This window comes from Danio aesculapii, chromosome 13 (genome assembly GCF_903798145.1).
Source record: "Danio aesculapii chromosome 13, fDanAes4.1, whole genome shotgun sequence".
In the NCBI taxonomy this organism is placed as follows: Eukaryota; Metazoa; Chordata; class Actinopteri; order Cypriniformes; family Danionidae; genus Danio; species Danio aesculapii.
This window is the reverse complement of record NC_079447.1, coordinates 10507972-10527800: the sequence shown is the minus strand read 5'-3', so window position 1 is coordinate 10527800 and position 19829 is coordinate 10507972. Positions and strand designations below refer to the sequence as shown.

Genomic DNA, 19829 nt, shown 5'->3' with positions numbered 1-19829 from the left:
GCTTAATTGGTACTATGGACCCAAAGGATGGCAAGAAAATATCCCCCACACCATTACACTACCATCACCAGCCTGAACCGATGATACAAGGCAGGATGGATCCATGCTCTCATGTTGTTGATGCCAAATTCTGACGCTACCATCTGAATGTTGCAGCAGAAATCGAGACTCATCAGACCAGACAACGTTTTTCAATCTTCTATTGTCCAATTTTGGTGAGCCTGTGTGAATTGTAGCCTGTTTCCCGTTCTTAGCTGAAGGAGTGGTCTTCTGCTGCTGTAGCCCATCCAACTTAAGGTTGGACGTGTTGTGTGTTCAGAGATGCTCTTCTGCATACTTCAGTTGTAACGAGTGGTTATTTGAGTTACTGTTGTCTTTCTATCAGCTGGAACCAGTCTGGCCATTCTCCACTGACCTCTGGCATCAACAAGGCATTTGCCCCCACAGAACTGTCGCTCACTGGATATTTTCTCTTTTTTTTGGACCATTCTCTATAGACCCTAGAGATGGTTGTGTGTGAAAATCCCAGTAGATCAGCAGTTTCTGAAATACTCACACCAGCCTGTTTGGCATGCCACATTCAAAGTCACTTAAATCACCTTCTGATGCTCGGTTTGAACTGCCGCAGATCGTCTTGACCATGTCTACATGCCTAAATTCATTGAGTTGCTGACGTGATTGGCTGATTAGAAATTTGCGTTAATGAGCAGTTGGACCTAATAAAGTGGCCGGTGAGTGTATATATATATATATATATATATATATATATATATATATATTTTTAGTGTTTTAAAAGAAGGGATGAACGATTACACGAGACGTGAGATGTCCATTTACGATTATACTACAGGCCTGTCAAATGCTCGATTCTGATTGGCTGATGAACATTTAAAGACGCGCAATTATTTTCAGGAAAATGCATTGCTAAAGTAGTTCCAGGCCAGTTTCAACCACATTACAGTTACATATCACTACGCCAAATGGTTTTAGTTATTTTACAGCCTACAAAACCAAAGCAAGGCCTTGGATGAGAAAGGTAAGAAATGAGTCCTATACACAGGAGCAGTTTGAGGACAAAAACATGAAAAATGTCTTGAAATACAACATATTACAATGCTTTTAGGGGTGGTAGTAGTAGTATAAGCAGAATGATTGATTTATAGGAAGAAAAGCACACTTGTGGTTCGTCAGCATAAATTATTCCTTACTTATTTGTTGCAATAACTAGTAGTAAAAAGGAAGGCTGGCTCAATTGTTCTTTGCTACTGTCAAAACTGAGATGTCTATACAGTAATCTGCCATGCCTCATCATAGAAACTTTGACATTTTGTTTCTTTTAATTAACAAAACATAAAAAAAACATCTTGCGATTATTAGATGAGGTGCACTTTGTGTAGTGAAGCTTTATTCATGCATCATCTGAACAGCACAGAATAAAAGATTGATCTTAGCATCAGAATCAATACTGATTTGCTCAAATTAAAATATATAAAAGTAGACATTTCCATTTAATTCTACATGTGAAGTGGATTTAAAACAACACTGTACTTGTTTTGTACACGTATGTGGCTAAATTGTGTAGTATACCATAATCTAATCAAATGCTATTTCAATTTTACACCAATATGTTTTGGAAGACTTCTTATCAGAGCCTAATATAAAATAAAAACGTTTCTTTCGCATGTTAAAATAAGTTTATTCTGAAGCTCTGGTCATTAACAATATCTACGCATTCACACATTGTGCATCTAAAGCTTTTTAATGGGATGCATTATTCACCTTTAGATGAACATGCAGTTTCTTTCATATGGCACTATCAGTACTCAACCTTTTGGAACTGAAGATTGGTCTTAAAGGACAAATGCAAAACTTGAAGCTCACTTGATATTTATCCCATGCACATGATGTTCCTCAGCCATTTCTTCAGTCGTAACTGGAGCGGTGAGTGAAGATCCTTTTGTCTCTTAGTGTGTTTTCTTTGTAGTGTAGCTACAGTGTGTTATATTAATTTTTGTCTAAATAAAGTAGCACTTTGTTGTAGTGAGGTTACAGCAGGATTGTTGCATGAGGAGCATTGAGGCACTTTGCAGCAGGTTCTTGTGTTGGACATTCCTGAAATTCTGTACCTCAACCACACATGGTCATGAAGAGCCACTACGCAAACACAAGAAGAAAGAGATGAGTATTTGTCATTTGTTTTGTCATTTAAAATAGACAGAAATCAAGCCAGAGCACCTCAGAGAGGTTCATCTCAGCCGTTGCTGTTTCTTCTCTGTCCAGCTGTTGAAAAGATCCTACAAAGAAGCACAAGACTATGAAGACTGTACTTGAGATTTGACTATATATACAGTTGAGGTCAAAATTATTAGCCCTCCTGTGAATTTTTTTTCCTTATTTAAATATTTCCCAAATTAGATTAGATTAGATTCAACTTTATTGTCAACGAAGTACAAGGCAACGAAATGTAGTTTAGATCTAACCAGCAGTGCAATAGCAGCAAGTGCAGGATACAGGTATAAGTTATAAAATGCAGTTATAGAAACACTGGTGATATTTACAGATGGATGTACTATGAACATTATATACAGGTTGTATTAGCTATGAACAGAGATTTACAATAAATGAATATAAGTACAGGATGCTATTAATAATCAGAAGTGTGCAGATAGATAAACATAATTACAAATGTACATGCACAGTGGGTGTGTACATGATTACAAATGTCCATGTGCAGTGGGTATGTACAGTTCAAATAAGTGAATCAGTGCAATGTAGTGCAATGAATATGTGCAAATTTAAATGTGCAAATGTTAAACAGTGCAGTGATTGTGAGGAGTTTAAGTTAGAGGAGAGTGGGGGGTGTATTGGAGGGGCAAAAGAGTCAGTGAGGGGCAGAGTTCAAAAGGGAGACAGCTCTGGGGAAAAAGCTGTTCCTCAGTCTGCTGGTTTTGTCCGGGGGAGCCTGAAGCGCCTGCTGGAAGGCAGGAGAGAAAACAGCCTGTGAGCAGTGTGAGAGGTGTCCCTAAGAATACTGCGTGCTACGTGCTGCGTGATGTTTAAAGCAAGGAATTTTTTTTTTACAGTATTTCCGATAATATTTTTTCTTCTAGAGAAAGTCTTGCTTGTTTTATTTCAGCTAGATTAAAAACATTTTAAGATCTTTTATCAATCATTTCAATATTATGCAACATCAATCTGTGCTTTTGAAAACGCTATTGGTTGGGTTTAGGGAAGGAGAAGGGTGGGTCAGTCGAACAGTCAGTTAAACAGTCAGTTGACAGCGGCCTTAAGTGGATTTATGTGAAAACAGCAGGTGCAAATGGCACTCGCGAGAGAAAATTGAGATCTGAAAAAGCGTACACAGCGACCTCTGGTGAATCTGCGAAAACAAAAGCTGCAAAAAACGTAGTCTTCAGAAATGTATATAGGGGTACGTTTTCAGAATGAGCCTGGGTTGGTTTTATTAGCGCGTTTAAGCATTACTTTGTTTATTCGATTGTCTACAGAACAAACCGTCGTTATACAACGATTTGACTAAGTACTCTATCTTGCCTAATTACCTAGTTAAGCCTTTAAATGTCACTTTAAGCTGAATACTAGTATCTTGAAAAATATCTCGTCAAATATTATTTAGAAATTGGGGAAACAAATATACAGGGCGGCTAATAATTCTGAATTCAACTGTATAGTATATATATTCAAATATATTTTGAGGCACAGTGTAATGAAAAAGAAAAAACGTACTGAACATGGCCTCTAGTTTGATCAAGCAGCAGACGAAGTTATCAAAATCAATGGCCTCATTCTCTGCATATCTGGCCACCAGGATCTGGTTGAGTCTGTTATTGAGTTTAAAGCCTGTAAAGAAAGGCAATAGAACTGTTTCAGAAAGAACTTCACAGTTCACAATTAGTAGATATATAACTGCCATTCAAAAGAGATTTAGAGTTGATTAAGATAAAAAAATTCTCAAGGATGTATTTATTTCATCAGAATTCTATCAGAATTATCAAAAAGGTAAAAAAAAAAGCCAGCATTTATTTGAAATATAAACATTTAGCTAACAAAGTACAACCTCAAATCAGAAAAGGTTGGGACAGTATGGAGAGATTTCTAAATTTACTTTGACTTGTTTTCATTGCAGACAATACAACAAACAGTATTTAATGTGTTCCTCATGATTTCTATTGGGGTTTAAAGACGTATCCTAATTTTGGTTCTTGCAACACATTTGGTTCTTGCGATTTCCATACTGTCCCAACCTTTTCTGATTTGGGCTTATTAATGCACTGATTGTCACTTGATCAGTTTACTGTATCCTTGCTTATTGCATTATAAAAAAGTATTTGTTTATTAATTGAGCATTCAGTGAAATGAATTTACCTGCTGATTCTACAGCGAGACGCATCTCATAGGAGCTCATAGTCCCTGACTTATCAATATCAAACTCTCTGAAGATCCCCTGAGTGGAAAAGAAAACATTTTGGAGTGAAAACTATACAGTAGTGATGGGAGAAAGTTGAAACAAAGCTGTGAAACAACTGAACCAACTGATTTGCAAAATGATTTGAAGCATTCGAAACACCAAACATACTAGAGACACCTGCTGATCAAAACCATGTAAATACATCAAAAAAACTAAAGCATGGACATATGCAAAACCCACTTTATAAGGGGTTTAAACGCAGTTGTGTGGCAACAGTGTGGGAATATAGCCAACCTCTAATGGTAAAAATTTATTAATTAATTATAATAAATATATAATTTATAATAAATATATAATTTTTTTAATTATTTTTTATATATATATATATATATATATATATAAAAAAATAATTAAACCTCCTAAAACAGAATAAATAAAATTCATTTTTTCATGGTAATGTTTACTTTCACCGTTTCTTTTAGGGAAACTCCTGAGGTAAATGAGTTATATCTCTGAACAATAATAATAAACGTATATAAAATCCTGCGCTTCTCACTTCTAGTCGCAATGACTTCTGGGACTTCTTCTAGAGCGAGTTAGGTGGAGGGTTGAGAGCACAATCTCATTTGAATTTAAAGCGACAGTCACTAAAATGACGTGATTAGGATCAAAGTCTAAAAGTGGCCGTTTCAAAGAGTTATAAAACATTATATATGTGTACTGTATGTGCGTGTATATATGTGTATGTATGTATATATATATATATATATATATATATATATATATATATATATATATATATATATATATATATACTTCCATTTAGTTATTTTTACCCCTTTATCAATATTGAATTAATAATGATTGTTGAGTTAACCTTGTTTAATATTTTAGTATTGTTTAAATATAATAAGTCATGAGACCGTAGCATTCAAGAAAAAACTCCAGACTCCAGATCACCTTGAAGGCAGTTTTTGGCTGAAACGCATAGGTTTTTTAAGGATTAGCCATGTGAATAAAGGTTTTTTTTATATTTTTGAGTGCCTTGGGCTGATTTTTGCTAGTTATAAAACATTATTTGTTTGGTATTTTGAGTTAAAACTTCCCATACACACTTTTGGGACATCCGACACTTAATTTACATCTTGTCAAAAGTGTGCTCTTTAAACCTGGCTTTTTCAAACACATTTCAAATGTTAAATTGCAAGTATAACCTATCAATGCACTTAGCTTATCATCTAATATCATGAAATAATAAGTAAAACTTAAAAAAGATCAAAATGATCAAATGTGTTAAGTGGTTCGCCACTGGGGGGCGATCTGAGTGAACCCCAAAATAGAACCACTGAATTTTCAAGTCAATGCCATACAATTGAAGTTTATGTGTATAACGCTTTTCACAATAATTATCCTTCCAAAGCAGCTTTACAAAATGTGAAGATTATTCAGTTACAATAAAAATATTTGAAACAGTTAACGAAGCCCCATTTATTGAAATCACATGACCTTCCCAGTTTAATACACACTTCGAACCACTGATTTGAGACAAAAGATTGGTAAAAGTTTCGAAGCTTCACGAAGCAGCACTTTCGAAAGCAGCCATCACTACTATACAGACCACAAATAAACACTTCAAAGTTGCTAAAATTAGCACCAAAAAAAAAAAAAGCAGTTCAGTTGGCTAAAATGGGGGAAATATTTTCACTCACCAGCAACTTCCTAATTTTGTTCCAGAGGACCTGAACTCTACTAAGCCCAAACGTGCGCTCCCGTCTTTCTGATGAACGGAGTCAAAGAGAAACCTGACGAGTTTGAACAACACCCAAATAATGATAATGACCACGGGAAATAATTTAGCAAGGCTCTGTACCTGAATAAACAGTAACACTTTCCAATAAGGTTGCATCAGTTAATGTTAGTTAATCCATTTACTAACATGAACAAACAATGACAGTACATTTATTACAGCATTTGCTCATCTTAGTTAATGCAAATACAGTTGTTCATTGTTAGTTCAGTAACACTTTATTTTGATGGTCCATTTGAGTATTAGTAGACTGCCTGCTTAATATCTGTTGATTCTGCTCCTTCAAACAGACATTTAACTGACTATAAGAAACTTTGCAAGTACATGTCAACTTACACTAACCCTAACCCCAACCTAACAGTCTACTTATAATTTAATGAGAACTAGTTGGCATGTAGATGCAATGTAACTTAAATTCAACAAACGGACCATCAAAATAAAGTGTGACCGTTAGTTCGTTAACTCATGGTTTATTAACTACTGTTAACAAGCATGCATTTGGATATTAGTAAATGTTGAACTACGAGTAATAAATGCTATTCATTACTTAGTTCATGTTAGTAAATGCATTAACTAACATTAAATAATGAAACCTTATTGTAAGTGTGATCGAATAAACACTGTTAACATGAGATTTTTGTTATAAAATCACTTGCTAATTAGTTTGTAGAACAGTTACATCAAGTCTTTACACCAAAAACACATTTTAACACAATTCTCAACAAATATTTGCTTCACATTTCTCCATTTACTTCTTTCTACTTCCAATGTGTTTTACATTGTAATTAACAGGGGATGTCAACAGAGCTTAAAGGGATGTTCACCCAAAAACTAAAAATTCATTCATTATTTGCTCGCCATCAAGCGATTCCAAAGCTGTTTGATATTTAAAGAAAGCTGTTAGGCATTGACTTACGAAGTATTTATTTTTCCTACTATGGAGGTCAATGGTACAGTTTTCTGCTTTCTTCAAAATATCTTCTTTTGTCTTCAACAGAAGAAACTTATGAAGGTTTGGAATCACTCGAGAGTAATAAATACTGAATAAATGTTCATTTTGGGTGAACTAACCCTTCAACTTGTATATTTAACCCAGAATATACTTAAATCAGGAAGGATACATCCAGAGGTTGACCATCGTTCTGCAGGAGTCCATGCTGAAGCCGTCAGTCTTCACAATCTTTGTCTGAGAGAGAAAAAAGTTCATTCAAATCAGATTCATTTTGACTGAGCTGACCACAAGAAGGTGTGTTACTCACGTTGGAGACTAACTCTGTTGAGAATAGTCTTGAGTTCGTGGACTGATATCTCCATGTCCTAAAATAAGTATATAAATAAAACTATAAATATATATAAACTACATTCAAACACTATCTAAACTCAAGCATTGTTATATATAACTAGAAGAAATAACTGTAGTATATATTTTCACCTCTCCAGCCAGCTGGGCAAACAGGGACTTAAAGGAGTCATCAATGTCATCTTCTGTAATTTCTGCCTTCAAGAGAAATGCAGCTACATTTATTAAAGCACATCAAACATTTTGGTCTAAAATATTATGACAATACAGATCCAAAATGTCACCTCATCCTCAAGGTCCGCTGAAATCTCGTCATCCAATTCCCTTTAAGGAGAAAACCGATTATGTGGCTGTATAATTGTCTTCTTTTTAAAACATTATTCCACATTAAAGGTCCACCGTAAAAAACAATATAAACGCTTTATGTTACTTTAATTTTAATCAGGTAATCATCAGATTTCATTCATTAATTTTCCTTCAGCTTAGTCCCTTTATTCATCAAGGGTCGGCACAGCGGAATGACCGCCAACTTATTCAGCATATGTTTACATAGCGGATGCCCTTCAACCGCCACCCAATATTGGGAAACATCCATACACACTCATTCACACACACTCATACACTACGGCCAATTTAGTCTATTTAATTCACCTGTACTGCATGTCTTTGGACTGTGGGGGGTAACCGAGCACCCAGTAGAATCCCATGCCAACACGGAGAGAACATGCAAACTCCACACAGAAACGTCAACTGACCCAGCCGAGGCTCAAACCAGCAAACTTCTTGCAGTGTGGCGACAGTGGCTAACCACCAGGGGTGTAGTCGGGGCTATACGCATGTATACTCCGTATGCCTACTTTATTCCACTAGCTGTTTGGGGTATTACGAACTTCTAATGATCAATAATTGCGTATACCCTCGGTATACTCACTTGTTTTGCTGATTAGACTTCCCCTTTAACTGTATACCATTTTTTTTTAAACTCTCATCCTAATTTGTTGCAATTGGTGCATTTTGTTTATGTTTTGCGCCATTCCCCGCCCCCTGACGACCACAGCAGCTGTGAGAAAATTTAGTGGGTTTTCGAAGTTAACTGAATGATGTCTTGCTGAAACGTTCAGGTAAAATTATAAAACAGCATGGCGGATTGGGTGGGTAATAGTACGCCACCTTTTTTTTTTAGGACTACACCACTGCTAACCACCGTGTTGCACCCATCAGATTTCAACTAAATATTTTTATTTATGCAAAGTTAACAAAATATTTTTATTTTGATGTGAGTAGAAATGGCTAGAAAAGTTCATGTGATTAAACTAAAGAATTTTAGGCAGCATAATTCTTTTACAGTGTACAGTTCACCCAAAAATGAGAATTTACTCACTATTTACTCTCGCCCTTAAGTGGTTTCAAACCTTTATGAGATTATTTTTTTCTGTTGAACACTAATATGTTTTAGATTAACCTCTAAGTTGATCTTAGAACAACATTCCGATCAGCCCATTAGAATTAAGGGATACGTTTACCTTTATATTAAGTTAGGCTTATGGTTAGGGTTATGCATTTCTACATGATTGTTTTATTCAACTATTATTCCCCTCTAATTTTGGGAATAATTTACAGTTATGGTGAGTTTAGGGGTAGGGAATAGATATGGATTATATTTTCCAACAAAAAATGACGTTCCGGGATCAACTAGATGTTAATACAGGATCGCATCTTACTTGGCATCTATCATGACGTGCCGGTGTATAGAGAATTCTAGGATAACAAGAGGATCAAATACGTTTTTGAGTGAACCAGTGCTGAATATTAAAGTGCTTAAACACACACACACACACACCACATACTCACTCTGTCTCTGACTGTTTCTCGGTGAAGACTCTCAGGACAAAATCAGCCTCTTTGCTGGGCTCGAAGGTGGATGGGACGATGATGTATTCTCCAGGAGGCAGACGCAGGCGAGTGCTCACCTCCCGCAGGTTGATGAAGGTCTCAGATCGAGCGGCTGATGAGTTGCTCAAGAAGAAATCCTTCTTAAGATGCACGTTCTGACAGCCTGTGTACTGCAGACAGATGAAAACCACCAATCAAATGCTTCTGCTATACTGCTATGAGGAATCTAGAGATCAACTCAAAAGCCCTCCCTCTAGGAACCTAAAAAATAAATAAGAAAACCTAACATTAAGACTAATATTAAATCCAATTCATATTTATTTCTAGAGCGCTTTTAGAAATGTAGATAGTGTCAAAGCAGCTGAACAGATGGAGATCTATTAAAGGGGGGGGGGGGTCAACTACAATATCATATTTTAAACTTTAGTTGTTGTGAATGTAGCTGTGTGAACATAAACAACATCTCAATGTAATATGCTCAAAGTTCAGTGCAAAGGGAGACATTGGCTTTGGCATTATAGGTTACACACATTCACCATGTGCATACACTCTGTAGCAACAGGGCGGGGCCAGAAGCATTGTAATGCGGTAATGTAGCAGAGAGAGAGCTAAAATGCCGTCCAAACGCTGCTAGTTCCAAAGTATTTTTTCTGTTTCTGTATTTGGGCTTCCAAAGGACACGACACAAAGAGAAAAGTGCTTACAGTTTATTTTAATTATGTTGCAGAGAATTATAAAAAATATATAGCTAGCATTTGACAGCTTATAGAGTCTCTCCCAGTTTTTGGCTAAAAACTCCTCCAACCATAACAGCAGAAGCTGTGGATTGTGAGCCACAAGCTGTAAGTATTTTTATTTGTTAAAATTGATCAATTACATGCACAGTTTCTGGCGTTAACGTTACTGTTGTAGGAAGGATGTAAACAAGGATGTAAACAACAAGAAATGCTGTTTGGCACCGCTAACAATTTAGTTACAGATTCATATTTATCAGTCAAACAGCTGTAAACAGCCACAATCTTCACCAGCGCTGCAGTGTCTCTCTCTGCGGATGCTTTCAGTGTCTCTATATGCGGCCGATTTTCTTGCGTTCTACATCTCAAATAACGAACTCGCACAAGATATGTGAACGTTTCATATTACACATGCTTATTCCAAATATATGTAAAACACACTTGTCAATTTTATTTTAAAGAGCAGGCGTGAGGCTCAGCTATGTCCTCTGTGTCATTTTCTGTCTGATCCAGGCTCAAACTGATACGGCTAACAGATACACTGACTGACAGTGTTTACACAGCGCAAAATCGTGTGCTTGAAGGCGCGTGATGCTTTTCCTGATGACTGAAGCCATCAAGTAATCAAATCACATTATGTTAGCGTTTTCATGTTAGCTGATTAGCTGTATATAATCAAAGTAAGATATATGAAAGAATAACGTGATTTTCTACAAGTGAAGCATGAGCACACATTGCTTTGCATCTTATAACACAACAAACCTTAAAGTATACTCTGGACCCACCCCTTTAAATGAAAACTCCTTCAGTTAAAGTTCAGTTTAGTTCAATTCAGTGCAATAATATAAATGTCACTGCTGGAAGCCCAACACGAAGAGAAAACCCAATGATAAGAATAAGACATTTATAAATAAGAATTAATAATGTAAGATCAATGAGAAACCTATAAAATTAAGTATTTATGTCTACTTCATATTTTTTTACCATTTGGGATCATTTTGGCTGTGTTAAGAACAGCATGAATTTCAGAAAAAAGCATATTATTGTTGAAATTGTAATATTTACCCTTGTTTCTTTAAAACAAAAATATGTATTTACGTCTATTTAATTTTTAGCTTTAGGATAATTATTGGCTGTTTTAAAACAGCATGAATTTCAGCAAAATAAAGTATATTTTTGTTGAAACTGTAACATTTTACCCTCTTTTTTTTTAGAAATCTATTTGACACTAGGTATTAAAAATAGTTATCATATGGCCCGTTTCCACTGAGTGGTACGGTACGGTTCGGTTTGGTTTGGTACGCTTTTATGGCCGTTTCCACTGTCAAAAAGCGTACCGAACCGAACCGTACCGTACCAGTTTTTCGGCACCCTTTCGAAAGGGTACCAAACACGAAAAAGGGTACCAAAACCCGCCATGTTTGAAAAACACAGCCGAGAGATTACAGCGGAATTTTAAATGCATATAATAACGAGCCATGTCGATCTGGGCTCAAACAAACCTTGTCGTCATCTTGATGGACAGCCACAATCCAAGAAGAAGAGCAGATTTACCCTGTGCCCCCGTAGTTTTTACGAGCCAGTCTGAGGTGCGAGTGGTTTCGCTTTCTTGCTAGCGCTCGCCGCGCGTCTAACATTATATCTGAAATAACAAACTTCTTGAGCTGATGATAATAACCTGCGCTTGATTATTGACGTACTTTTGAAAACCCATCCTGTCAGACACTGACACACGCGAGAGTGAAGCGTGAAGAAACAAAGGAGAAGCCGGGAAAAAAGGAGCACATTAAATACGGGCGAAATGTCTACTTTATGTAGTTCTTCTGTAGTTGGGAACATATCGGAGACTGTAAGGGGCTGTATGTGTTTATATTTGTTCATTTATTTATTTATTTAATATAATTACAGACGTTACAGTAGGCTGTTTCGCACTGTCTTTGATCTGCAGTTATAATCACTCATGTTCATAGAAAAGTTAGTGATAACATTTCTACACAAGTATTTATGTGTATGAAGCATCTGTTTTGTGAGAAGTGCTTCTCATATGATATGTGAACGACACATACAGCTTTATTGTAGACATTTCCTCAAGCTAGAATGACGTCGACTGAAACTTTCTGTCATACACCACGCCCACCAAAAGGGTACCCTTGTTAGTGGAAACGCAAGCCTGATAAAGGTGACCCGTACCAAACCGAACCGTACCGTACTGTACCAGTCAGTGGAAACGAGCCAATAGGGTCCCCATTGAGAGCCATTAAAATCGCAATATTTCATTCTAGTGCCATTTAAGCATAAGTTCTTTGTTAACAGGTTTCTGTTTTGTTGGCAAAACAAAATCTTATTTAAGATTGATATGTTAATGATGTGAGAAAACCCATTTAATAAAGAAAACAAAAAAAGAAGATGTACATGGATTCATACCTCTTCAGGACCTACAGAGAAAAAGAAAGAAAAGAAACCAATTAGACATTATTTCCCATTAACAAATATATGATCTACTTTATCAATGAATAATTACATAATAATAATAATATTAATAATAATAATAATAATAAAATGCAATAATGAATTATAATTTAATTATTTCAATCTCTTAATTATTGTCTTGGTGGTTCACCATTATTTATAAATCTGCATATGAATATGATTATTGTATCATATAAGCAAAAATCGAACTGAACCCATTGGCTCCTGACCTCGTAAATTGCGAAACCGATAGTGTGCATATCTTGTCCGTGGCGGCGGTACCGTCTGCGGTCTTTCTGCATTAACGCCACCAGAAGCTGCATGCCACTTCTTCATCCTCCGGATCATCATCTTCCTCCAGCAGTGTGATCTTATACTGTGGATTGATCCAGAACGTGTCTGAAAAACAGCACAGGAACACAGAGCAGCCATATGTTTTAAAACTGCTGGGAGTAAAGATATATAATTTTAAATAAATGCTGTTCTTCTAAACATCCTAAAATTCAAAGAATCCACAATTAATGTATCACAGTTTTCACAAAATAATATTGTTTTCAACGCTGACAATATTCCTAATCAGCAAAACACGTATAATGTAATATTGAATGCTTGATTGATTTGTAAATATATTTTGTTGCACACGTACACGTCTGCTTAACATATAAAGCTATTAAATTTAGATGTAAACTATACATCATAATTAAAAATAATACATTAATTACTTTTTATTAACTATAAACACAAGAGATCACTTTCTCAATTCTCAATTTCTCTGAATTTACATTATTTAATAGCAACGTGTTTGAATAAAGCATCATCTTTGTTTTCTTCTGTAAAACGCCTGATGACATTTCTTCCAGATTTAAAATAAAAGATGTTATTTAGAGTAGTTTTATTTTGCATAAAATTGAATCAGTCATCAGCACGTCAATAACTCTCTGTTTAGCTCAGCTACTAAATGCGATCTCCAAAGACTACGTCGAATAGTTCGGACTGCTGAGCAATCACTGGTACAACCCTTCCTACTCACCAAGAACTGTACTTATCCAGAGCGAGCAGAAGGGCTGCCAAAATCACTCTGGACCCCTCACACCCAGCACACTGCCTCTTTGAACTTTTACCTTCTGGTCGACGCTACAGAGCACTGCGCACCAGAACAGCCCGACACAGAAACAGTTTCTTCCCTCAGGCAATCCATCTCATAAACACTTGATGATAATAATTGTGGAACCAACATCACTACTTGCTATACACTTTTATACACATATACACTTATTTAACAACACACTTTACATGCCAATTTGCACATAACAGCTGCACATATAACACTGTATATAGTAATAGCTCTAAATACACTTGTGAATTTGTATATTTGCATTCACTACTTGTATTTTTTAAAATATATTTATTATCTGTTTTTGTCCTGTCTCTGTAATCCTGTTGCACTGTAGAAGCTCTGTCACGAAAACAAATTCCTCGTATGTGTGAACATACCTGGCAATAAAGCTCTTTCTGATTCTGATTTCTGATCAAATTTATTTGCACAAAAAAGAGCCTTGTTTTCAGACATTTACATTTATTTTCAGACAACACAACACAACACAGAGTTAAGAAAATCAATATTTGTTGGAATGACCCCATTTTTGTTATTACTAGAAAAAAAAACTAAATGACTAAAACATTTTTTTATTTGAAAATAATAATATCAGACCTTTAACAGAATAAAACTAATATTAATACTTACTACCAGGGCCATTTATATCAAAATTGATATTTAGATGCATCCTACTGGCGTTTCGTTACATCTAGTTTCAGGCCAACCTGGGGAGAACATGCAAATTCCACACAGTCCAACTGCCAACTGACCCAGCCGGGGCAAGAACCAGCAACCTTCTTGCTGTGAAGTGACAACGCTATTCACTGCGCCACAGTGTCGCCAACTAATATTAATACTGTACTCAAATCCATACCTAATAATAATAATCCAGAGAACTGAGGATGTTTTAAAGTGTTTTTAACCAAATAAATACAAGATTAACACTGTGTCCTAACGACAAGCGATGCCGACAAGATTCCAGCAATGAGCAATTTGGCTGTCTGCATCAAACGCAACGTGACACGACAGAAAGATTTAAATACCAGCCACTGCACTCCCAACGAAATGGTAAAGGCTTTTAATATAATTAATAGATATTAAACTATTATTAATAGGCTACAGAGTGGCTTATGTTGTTGGTTTGCACTGAATAACAGTTCATTTTCATTCTGAACTGGACTATCTGCTGCTGCTTTCCGTAGTATGGCAATAAATGTCATGTAAAATTCTATATAGGTATCATTTACCACTGTATAAATGACAGAGGCAGTTTATTTGTAATGCACAATTAAAAACGTCCCATCACAAAAAACCACAAACAACAAGAGTAAAACAAGTCAAGTTTTGTTTGGTTTTAAATACAAGAAAAAAAACGAACCTGCTCGAAAGCCAGTAAAATATGAAATAAACCCAGTTCATGTGTTCAACACTTTATCAAACTGGAAAGTTTTTATTCCAAAATCAAACAAAATGTGTCGGTGCTCTTTGAGTAAGGGATTCAATCAGATAAACAGCAAAAGTCAGTCCAAGGCACTCAAAAAATGTGGAAAAAATATTAAAAATCCTTTTTAGACATGGCTATTCCTAAACACTTGCCTTCATCAGGGTAACAGAGATCATCTGGAACACTATGAACACTGTTTCTTTTGAACACTATGGTCTCATGACTCATTAGGATATCTAAACAATACTATTGAACACAAGGTCAACTCAACAATCATTATTAATTCAGCATTAGGAAAGAAAAAAAAACTGTTAATGAAAGTTGTTAAACTTGACAGTTGTTAATGATGTATTATACAACATATTTCTCAAATAAAGTTTTTAAGTCTTAGATCTTTTTAAAATAGAAATTTCATGCATTGCTGTGTACAGATGGTTAGGATAAAACATAGTTTTAACATAGAAAAGATTTATCACATGTTCGATTCGTGTATAGAAAGGACACTTAAAATTGTCAGAAAAAATACCCAAATCCTTTGAGCATTTCCTGACCACCAATAGGTTTTTTTTAATAACAATGTAAGCCCGTGGGCACAATAGCCTAGTGGTTAGCGCGTCGAAATATGGGTAGTAGCACGTCAGGGCGTCCCAAGTTCGAATCCCGACTCGATGACATTTCCCTACCCTACCCCCCTGTCTCTCTCTCCAACTTCGCTTCCTGTCTAAATACTTTCCTATCTAATAAAGGCAAAAAGGCCAAAAAACAAAAAAAAACAAAAAACAAAAATAACAATGTAAGCCAAACGTCATGTTACCAATCCTAGCAGCAGAGACACTGACTATGTTTACATGGAGATCAGTAATCAAATTATTTGCCTTCAATCTGAATAACACAATAATATGATCATGGTGTTTACATGAGTTGCTTTTTAAATGTTCCTTTCATGTTCCCGTTTTACATGTTAAAGTACATAGTTCAGCTAACGTCATTACGTCCTCATTCAATGCTAGTTTCCGCCAGCGTTTCACGCAACAACTGCTCGTGTGTGATTTTTGGCATTTTGTTTTTAATTTTTTGACAAGTTGCAGTTAATTTCTCACACTTTGCAGTCAAACAGACGACGGGGGATACAAATTCACAAGCAACAGGCCACCTCTGCTATTTCATTCACTAACTTTTCATTCATGTTCCTGCGAGAAAGTCAAGGCACTTCATAATGCCCATTTCTTTCCAGAATTCTCAGCATACTCATAATAATCGCACCATAAATGAGCTCTCTTGCTTGAATCCATTCACCTTTCTTTGTCAAAGAAACGCCTGACAACTGCCATGTGTGTGTCCTGTCGCAAAAAGTAGCAAAAACTACTACAGGACGATAATAGTTTAATGAAGGTGTTTACATGTGCTGCACTTCAATAATGCAGCTAAAATCGGCATACTCCACATGTCTTAATTCCATTTCTCTTTAGTTCAATTATGACTTAGTTGGATTAAGGTAATCAAAAGTTGCTGTTTACATGGTAGACTCTTAATCAGAGTATTGTCTTTATTTTATTAAAATTAGAGTATTGGCATCCCACGTAGTGCAATTAAAGCCCCTCTGTGACCTTAAGCAATAAATCTGCTGTATGTGAAGGGTGTTGTCACTTACTGGGATGATTTCGGCATCCTCCTGCGGTGCTTCCTCTCCTCCAGGCTCCGTGAAACTTGATGGGTTCCAGTGGCTCATATCATCGTCACTCAGAGCATCAGGGGTCAGATTACAAATCTCCAGCCGGAGAACTGCGCAAAAACTCACCAAACGACATCCTGGGACACAACCATGGAAGGAAAGATTGTAGAAATGGATAGAAATCAGAATCGGCCAGATGTGGCTCCAAATGCGTGAAAAAAAAAGCCATCTGCACTGAAAAAAAGACTTTTACTGCTTGTTCAAATTACCTACTTAAAATTAAGTTGAAACAACAGAATTCTAGAGTTTTTTTGGACAACTTAATTTTTCTATGTTCATTCATTCATTCATTCATTTTCTTTTCGGCTGAGTCCCTTTATTAATCCAGGGTCGCCACAGCGGAATGAACCACCAACTTATCCAGCACGTTTTTATGCAGCGGATGCCCTTCCAGCCGCAAACCCATCTCTGGGAAACATCCACACACACTCATACACTACGGACAATTAGGCCATCCAATTCACCTGTACCACATGTCTTTGGACTGTGGGGGAACCCACGCAAACGCAGGGAAAACATGCAAACTCCACACAGAAACGCCAACTGACCCAGCCGAACCAGCGACCTTCTTGCTGTGAGGCGACAGCACTACCTACTGCGCCACTGCATCGCCTATTCTATGTTCAATCCTCTTAAATTTGTTAAAATGATTAGGTTAACTTAATCAATTTGTGTTGGGACAACATGAAGGAATTGTGTGGAACCCAGCTTTTTTACAGTGCTGGATATTTTTGTTGTAGTTTTAATTCGCCCAATCTCAGAGCAGAATATATGTGTTCATTTCATTAGTGAATATCTAAAGCTAAAGTAAACATCTATTTTAATGTAATGTAAGATCAATCTATATTGCTGATAAAGCTCACCAAAACTCTCCATCCTCCATTTGTAAGTGCAAGTCGTCCTTCTCTGATGGATCAATCTCGTCCCATTCTGGAGAGCTGGAAAGCAAACAAACACCTTCTTACTCAAGGACATGAGCCAAAATTAATAGATTTTTATGTTATTACTTACTTATCACTCCAGGCTCCGGTCCATTCTACCTGACCCCATGGATTACGGATGCGGATAAGCCTCTCCATTCGCCCCCTATAGTCCACCTGTCAAAGCGGATAAGGATATTACACATTAAAGGGGCAGTTCACCCTAAAGTAAAAAATTCTCTCATCATATTTTCACTCCTGTGCTGTTTTTGTCCTGTTGACCACAAAAGAAGATATTTTTCAAAATGTTGGAAACCGGTAACTTACACTCACTGGCCACTTTATTAGGTACACCTTACTAGTACCAGGTTGGACCCTCTTTTGCCTTCAGAACTGCCTTAATCGTTTGTGGAATAGATTTAACAAGGAACTGGAAATATTCCTCAGAGATTTTGGTCCATATTGACATGATAGCATCACGCAGTTGCTGCAGATTTGTCGGCTGCACATCCATGATGCGAATCTCCCGTTCCACCACATCCCAAAGGTGCTCTATTGGATTGAGCTCTGGTGACTGTGGAGGCCATTTGAGTACAGTGAACTCATTGTTTTGTTGAAGAAACAAGTCTGAGATGATTCACGTTTTATGACATGGTGCGTTATCCTGCTGGAAGTAGCCATCAGAAGATACGTACACTGTGGTCATAAAGGGGTGGACATGGTCAGCCACAATACTCAAATAGGCTGTGGCATTGACACGATGCTCAAACCAGCTCAAACCAGTCTGGCCATTCTTTTCTGAGCTCTGTCATCAACAAGGCATTTGCACCCACAGAACTGTCGCTGACTGGATATTTTCTTTTTTCGGACCATTCTTTGTAAACCCTAGAGATGGTTGTGCATGACAATCCCAGTAGATGAGCAGTTTCTGAAACACCACATTTAAAGTTACTTAAATCACCTTTCTTTCCCATTCTGATGCACGGTTTGAACTGCAGCAGGTCGTCTTGACCATGTCTACATGCCTAAATGCATTGAATTGCTGCCATGTGATTCGCCGATTAGAAATTTGTGTTAATGAGCAGTTGGACAGGTGTATCTAATAAAGTGGCCAGTGAGAGTATATTTCCTACTATGTCAATGGTTACCGGTTTAAAACATTCTTCAAAATATCATATTTTGTGGTAAACAGAACAAGAAAAAAAAAAAAATCAACAAGTCAAGGGTGAGTAAATGACAACATTTCATTTTTGGGTGAATTATCCCACTAAGGGACTTATAAATAAGCTCAAGCTTATATTGCAATATTCAGTCAAACTATTTCAGAAAAAGATTTTAAAGTGGATAAAATAGCTTAATTAAAACACCAGGTACAAAGAGTATACTACTTATGCATCTTATTTATCATGTATTGTAGTTTTATTGTCTCATTTGAACTTTTTTCGTAATGCTGTGGATTGTGAGAAAAGTTCCTCTTAACTAAAATGTATTATAATTAGTATTGTATTATCATTTACCAAGCCTGTGGTCAAAAGCTGAGCATTACCTGTTTAAGAGCAGTCACGGAGTAAGCGTGACCCTTTACCAACTTCTTAAATGTCACAGACTCCATGTCAAAGGCACTGGTGATCTGGAAAACAATCATATAATACATGAATCTAACGCTAGAATGAAGTAGAATGTACATAATTAAATACACTATGGGCACATAAATAAATGATTAAAATCTGCATTTTTTAAAGCAGTAACTTCACAGCATTTATTCAAATTAAAATGTGTAGTATTTTTACAAATACAAATTTAAATATGGTAAAAGACAGCACTTTTTTCTAGGATTTTTTTCTTTAATTATTTGATAAGGTAAAATTAGAAAAATATACATTCCCTATACATTCCCTACATTTACATTCAAAGTTTGCAAATTACTTTAACTTGTGCATAAAATGTGAAAATAGCATAAAACATTTTGGAATAAAACAATATTTCAAATGGCCACTTCCAGGGAAAT

The 19829-nt window shown here is 36.2% G+C and overlaps 1 pseudogene; it reads right to left on the bottom strand.

Annotated features, from left to right (window-relative positions):
* Positions 1–1520: 1520 nt before the first annotated feature.
* LOC130240019 (calpain-1 catalytic subunit-like) lies at positions 1521–19475 on the bottom strand (annotated as a pseudogene).
* Between the last annotated feature and the right edge of the window lie 354 nt (positions 19476–19829).